Source organism: Mastomys coucha, unplaced genomic scaffold (genome assembly GCF_008632895.1).
Source record: "Mastomys coucha isolate ucsf_1 unplaced genomic scaffold, UCSF_Mcou_1 pScaffold3, whole genome shotgun sequence".
Classification (NCBI taxonomy): Eukaryota; Metazoa; Chordata; class Mammalia; order Rodentia; family Muridae; genus Mastomys; species Mastomys coucha.
In genome coordinates this window covers 33,794,524-33,802,023 of record NW_022196909.1, presented here as the reverse complement: position 1 = coordinate 33,802,023, position 7,500 = coordinate 33,794,524, and positions in this window count along the sequence as shown.

Sequence of the window (7,500 nt, the reverse complement as noted above, 5' to 3'; positions counted from 1 at the left end):
ACATAACCCAATATGTAATGTGTAGACAACCTGGCAACATAGATAAATAATTATGCTGGGGAGAGAATTCATTCAGGAAAGCTTGCTTTGTAAGTACTGAGACCGGAGTTCAATCCCGAACCCAACAAGCCAATCTGAAGAAGGCTGGTGGTGCTTGCTTGTGCTTCCAGTGATGGGGAAGGTTGACATAGACAGATCCATGGGGCTCACCTGGTCAGCCAGTCTCACTGAATCAGTGACTCGGGGCACTGAAAAATGCTGCCTTTCAAAGGAATGATGATGCTCAAGGCATGACTCCTAACATTGTCCTTTGACCTTTATGTACAGGCAGACATATATGCACTCACACAAGCATGCACATACATCCTGCCCCCCACAAATACACACACACAGAGAAAGAGACAGACAGACAGAGAGACAGAGAGAGAGAGAGAAAGGGAGAGAGAGAGAGAGAGACAGAGAGAGAAGGAATGTCAGATGGTATGGCTGCATGAAGCCTGTGCTCCGAGGTGGATACAATTAAAAAGTTTTTAAGTTCAATTCAGAAGTTCAAGTGCTTGAAGGAAGTGCTTAAAGCTGTCTATGGGGGTGGGGTGGTGAGACTTAAAGAGATGAGGTCTAGCAGAAGGTGCTGATGCTACCGGGGATGCTACCCTCAGAAGGGATTACTGTAGCTCTTGAAGAGCCCTACTTGGTTCTCACAGCAGTGGGTTGTTATAAAACGAGGCCACCTTCTTGTTCTTTCTGCCTGAGATTTATTCTCTTTCTGTCTATCTGAATGTTATGAATTTGCCCAGTGTCTTTACACAGATCTTATTGCCAAAGGGTTTGGCACCAGTTATCAGAATCATGACCCGAATGTGCATCGTTGCTCTTTTATAGTGAATTATTGCAGTGTTTAGTTTTAACTGTCAACTTGGCATAACTTAGAGTCACCTGAGAATAGAGCTTGAATGGGGAATTATCAAGATCAGGTTGGCCTGTGGGCCTCTCTGTAGGGGACAGTCTGTGTACTATTTATTGCATTGGGAAGAACCCAGTCTATTGTGGGCGGCACCATTCCCTAGGAAGAGAATGCTAAGCAGTATACCAACCCTATGGTATTTTGTTACCACCATAGAAAATTAATTAAGACTGTTGGTTTCCAGTTTTCCTCAGGTTTAGAAAGGCATCGACAAGGGTCCAAGTTACCCGAAGCAATCATGCCCAACCAGGAGATTCTAGTCTTGAATACTTGAGAGTCTCTCCTTTGAGTCTGTAACATATCACAGAGCAAGGGCATTTTCAAAGATGGGAGAGATTATGTCAAAGTGACACAGGAGACAGCATGCAGTAGATCCTCTTGATGGACAATGAGGTATTTATTTCAGACAGGATACAGCCATTGATTCAATTGTATTAAATACATTTGATTCCATGAATTCATAGATGCACAAACTTATATGCACAGAAAAATCCAATTTAAAAGGACACAGGAAAGCATGTTAATAGCATTATAAAGCAATTCTTAGGGGATTACCAAGTGGCCCTGCCATTCACATAGAAAGAACATGCATGTTGGGATAACCAAATAGCTGGCCATGGGAAGTGTGTCCTCACTGAAGAGTGAGGCTAAGGGTTAAACCAAGTTGCTGTCCTGTGGGAATGGGGTGACCAGAGCTTGAGGCTGAATTTTGGTTTGGAGATCTAAGGCCACTATGTTGTGGGAAATAATAAAAACAAATTTAAAACTAGCATACTCCCATGCTTGTGCCTCTGCCCTGGCAGCCTGGCCGGCAATGCACTGGTGGTCAATGGCTGGCCTGTTTTTATCTCATGAAGACTGACTTGGAACTCCACAATCTCTCCACCCAGCTCTCTAGGTTCCCACTGGCAGTTGCTACCATGCCAACCCCTTACTTCAAATCCCCCACAGCCTTTGTGGTGCACCTTTGGCAAACCCACGCTTTGCCTTTCTCTCTTGAACCAGGATGAGCCACAGCATGAAGGAAATCGCAACACAAACTTAGTTCAGGATCGACCGTAACTCAATCTCTGGGTGCAACAACTAAAACCTAATCCTCTGGTGGCGAATCCTTGGATCCGCCATGACAGCAGGAAACTTCTATCTTACCCCTCTGCTGTCACCATTTCAAAAAGGACCTAACTTTCTCCCAGCGCTACCTCTCTTCCTCTCTCCAACTCGGAAGTCCCGCCTACTCGCCCAGTGATTGGCTCCTTTATTTATGGGGATTGGTTCACAAGAAGCCACCTGAGGATGTGACTCATTCCTCATTCCAGGCTGCCTCTGCCAGGAGAGCAGCATTAACATAAAATCCAAGCAGTACAGAGCCACCCACACACCACTAGACAATAAGAAAACACACCAGCGGTATATTAAAAAGGTTGGTCCTGGAGGACAGCTTGGGGACTTGCCTGCCTAGATAGAAGGCACTCAAGGGAAAGGATGAGGTCTAAAGGAACTGCGCGTCCAACAGTCAGGATTATAAAGAGACAAAGCAGGCTACAGATGAGAGCACATCTGGCCTTGGCGGTCAGAAGTTTCTGGAAAGCAACTTTAGGGCAGAAGAAGAGGTTCCACTGGATGTTGGGACGCCTTCTCGTGGTGGCGTTTAGTAGAGTCCATGGGAGTGCCACATGGGGGAGAGTCCAGGTAGAGTGGGAAACGGTAATCACACCTGGGAAAGAGAAGGTGACTGGAGAACACCTGTTTTTTTCTTTTTTAAAACAAGGATCATGAACTAAGAGACCTTCAACAGACTTCTCTCCTTTAACAGATGACTTTGTCCCTGTAGCAATCTCCGGACACTTTCTGTAGGTAGATTACACATTTGCTCTCTCTAGGATGAGTGATACAGTGTGTGTGTGTGTGTGTGTGTGTGTGTGTGCGCGCGCGTGTGTGCGATGTGACTTGCTTGGGTGTAAATGAACTAGCAATTTACGCTGGGCACTATCTACAATGGCTGTCCTCCTGTGTCCACAGTTTGCAAAAGGGTTTCCCTGGCATCATGAATATCAGGAAAGCGACTTCGTATTTTCCATACATATACATTACACATACATATACATGTATGTGTATAAATATGTGTGTGTATATATATATCACCCTACATGTGCATACATCACCCTACACACACACATATATGTATATATACATATATATACACACATTATATACACATACACATATACTTACATATACATATACGAGCTAGTCTTCCTGCAATTTTCTCCCCCATAATATTTCTGGCTCCAGTCTCACATGGGTTCCCTAGTCTGGAAGACAAAGGTGACAATGTTCTTAAAAGCTCTTAAAAGCTCTTAAAAGACACAGATTCACACATGTTGAATCTTCCTCCTGAGAGTAGAAACATGACTCTCGTTTGATACTGCGAAGCTCACAACTGTTCCTCTCTGAGAAAACGTTAAGGGATATCTAAACACATAATTTGTATTTCCCATTGCTAAGTCGTCTGTTTCGGGCACTTTGAATCTTTAACTATTTTAAATCAGGATCGAAACTGGCTTTCAAATATCTAGGAAGCTTTGCCCTTAAGTAAAAGGACCTTGAGACAAAAAAAAAAAAAATCATTTCCCATTTGCATAATGCTTTTAATTTTTTCAAAGCCTTTTTTCAAGTCTATTATTTTACTTGATCCTCACAACAGCTCTGTGAAACCATTCACTTTAAAGACATAGACTTGAAAGCAGAGAACATTTAAAACAGTTCAAAAAAAAAATCCCATGGTAAAAATCACAAAGAAATTCCCACAGCGTCTATATCATGGCACTAACCTAAACTGTATTTACTGCAAATTGTATTGACTCGAGAGATGGCAGTGTGTAAATAGTTTCTCTTCTCCAAACCACATCCAAACTGCAGTTGTTATGAATACAGAAGAGCTTTCCCAAGGAGGAAAAGAACTAGAATCTCTCTGCATGAAGGGAACAGGCTGGCGTGTGGATGAGGAGGCAGCCTGAAAGTGTATGGTCTCTGACGGCAAGCGTCGCCCTGCCTGCCTGCCGGCACTGGGGGATGGATTTACATATATTGACTCAATCCAGCATATGAATATCGATCGATTTTCTTGATCTAGTCTATTCTGTCAATCTGTGCTTTCGTTGGCAAATGAGGAGATGTTGCTGTCAGCCAGAAATAGAGTTTCCTGGGCTCATGTGTGCTTTTAAGAGCTCTTTTCTACTTAATTAAAAGATACATTCGGTGATTGACAGAGAACAGCAGGCTACTTGGAGCTACAGAATTTGCTACATACATATAGATGGGTTCCTGGAAGCAGAATCATGAACGACGCCTGAATGCTTGTAAAGGCAGACTCACATTTACCAAGCACAGTCAACTTCAAATGTCAGTTTTATTAATAGCAGACTAAAAATCAAAGGAATAAGTACAATTTGTCGGTTGGAAGTGGCCAGTAAAATCATCCTCTCTCACAGGGGGCTGCAAATTACTCCAGGTAACAATATGCATCCTGGTAGAAAATAAATGAAGAGAAAAATGCTAATTTACTGGAGTCGAACGTGGGGTCAGATAATGCATGCGGTGTAAGTCGAGTGCCTTCTCACCACGGGTAGCAGGAGAAACCTAAACATCTGTCAACTCGTCAACCCCATCAAACTCCCTTTGCCTCGGATGCGTTGGTAAACAGTGGGTCCAGGATGCTCCTAGATTATATATATATTTTGTAGAGCTACAGGAGACAGGTAATTAACCGAATGCAACCACTAGGGGGCCCACTGGCGCAGTTTTACAGCGCTCTTTTCTTGCTTTCAAGCATTTGCGTGAACAGAGATGCTGAATCTGTATGAATTACAGATTACAGCATGAGTTACAGTCATCGCTCGGTACCCATGCAGACTGATCTCAGGGCACGCGCATACCTATATATCAGAGGATGCTGCAGTCCTGGATAAGCAGCGGTACAGGGTTGGTGTATAACGTGTACACTATTCCTTATACTGCAAGGCTCGTGTGTGTGTGTGTGTGTGTGTGTGTGTGTGTGTGTGTGTGTGTATGTGTGTTCATAGGTATGACATGTGTGCAAGAGAGTGACAGATTCCCTGGACATGGAGTTACAGGTGGTTGTGAACTCCCTGACATGGGGTCCAGGAATGGAACTTGGGTCCTGTGGAAGAGCAGCAAGCTCTCTTAGCCGCTGAGCCATCTCTCCAGACCCCTTCGCTGCATTTTAAATTGTCTCTAGACAACAAGTAACACACATAAGTACTGAGGTCACTTTCTAAATAATTGTCCAACTATATTGTTATAATGACAAAAATCTGCATAATTAAATCAGTGTAACTAAATATTTTCAACCTGGAGCTGGTTGAATTAGCAGACATATGGAGACCTAAGGCTGTAGACTAGAAAGGACATGGTGCCCTCGTCTCCCTTGGTGAATAATCCAGTATTCACAGAACTTCTCATCTATAACTTGGAGAGGGAGCAATAGATTGATCCTCTTCATACTGGAGTTAGAGTCTCTTCAACCACAACCATTAGCCCAAGGTTGAGGGTTTCCAAGAACCGCCTGTGCGCATGTCGTAGTAGTTTTCTAGTCACTGAAAGCCATGCTTTTAATAAGAATTTGTTCAAAGCAGGGCTGAAAAATGTTTTAAAAATCATGTCACTGGATGATTTTAAATATTCTCTACCAAGCCAACAGTGCAGGGATCAACCTAAGTGTAGCCTAGCCTCCTGTCCTGGGCGTTGGTGATTGAGAATTAGGACTCCTGAAGCTCAGGGACGGATTTTAGCTGAGTCACCTCCATTCTCCAGCGGGTCTTTCTCATTTGTCTTGTCTGACATTGCTCATTTTTCATTTGGCTGGCTCACAGGCAGAGCCTGGCACCTAGGATGAAATGAAATAAATGGATATTGAATGGTTATGGTGGTTTAAAAAACGCTTGGCCGGTGGGAAGCCGCATTGTTAGGAGGTGTGGCCTTGTTGGAGTGGGTGTGTCACTGTGGGCGTGGACTTTAAGACCCTCCTCCTAGCTGCCTGGAAGTCAGTCTTGCGCTAGCAGCCTTCAGATGAAGATGTAGAACTCTCAGCTCCTCCTGCACCATGCCTGCCTGGATGCTGCCATGTTCCCCCTTGATGATAATGGACTGAACCTCTGAACCTGTAAGCCAGCCCCAAGTAAACGTCCTTCATAAGAGTCTCCTCTGTTGTGTCTGTTCACAGCAACAGAAACCCTAAGTGGTGATCAGGTCTCTGCCTGATTCATACTTCCAGATTTTCGTCAACAAACTGGTGAGAATTCCTTCCTCCCGTCCCCTCCCCCACTCCTATGTGCACAAATGAGCGCGGATCAGAACCGGCAAGCTTCCGGCCCAAGAACCACCCTGACAAGAATACAAAAATGAAGTCAGCGCATGTGATCCTCAGAACCAGGGAGTCAAAGTTGACACAGACCCTGACTTATCCCCTTCTCATTAGGTTTGGGGATGGAGTGAAAGCCGTGGGTGATCTTTAGGAGAATGCATCTCTGCCTCGGCTGCCACCACCTGGACTCACGGTGAGAGATTCTCACTCTGGCATTTGCCCTCTGGAGCCTGGGGGATGAGTGTGTAAAAGAGCTCAACTCAATCAAACCGTGAGAGACCTGCGGCTGTGGGAACAGAGATGACAGTCCAGCATGGGTCACGCGCGCCCTGGTGAGGAGCTGCATCTGAAAAGGACTCTGTTGTCATTGTGAGACATGACAACAACACACCCGTGCTTCCTTTGGGTGAGGCCGTCCTTCTTCCTGATGCCATCAAACCTCTAAGACTCATGTTCATCCCTGAGTATGTTACCATCAAACGTGCCCGGATAAGTCTTCCCTGTGGTAAGAACCAAGGTGACCATAGGGCATATCCAAGGCTGTTTATTCAGATTCGATAGCCAGGCAAGTGTCCTTAGCTACGTGAACGCTGCTCCTTGATGAAGAAGTGACGTCCGGTTTCTCTCAGAAGACAGAAAATGGAAGAAATGCAAGTTGTTCTAGCCACATTTGTCGAGCACCTACTACTTTTCTGATGCATGCTAGCGTCAGGAAAGTACACTCAGAGTGACGTCATAATTCCGCTTTTCACGAACACTCTCAACGAAGGTCTTTGGAGTAAAGATGGAAAAGCGGTAGAACGACGTATCAGGAAGACAACATGCAACAGATACAAAGGGAAGCTGCTGAGCTTTAGTGCAGTAGTGCTCAACCTGTGGGTCCCAACCCCGACAGGAGTCACATATCAGATATCCTGCATATCATGTGATTCATAACGGTAGCAAAATGACAGTCGTGAAGTAGCAATGAAATAATTTTATGGTTGGGGGTCGCCAACCATAGTATAGGAACTGTATTAAGTATTATTAAATAAAATATTAACATTAATGTATTAAAATTTAAGTTTGTTATAATATGATACAATATTACTATATTGTAGAATATATATTTATTCTATATTATTATAATCATAATACATAATATTATCACATA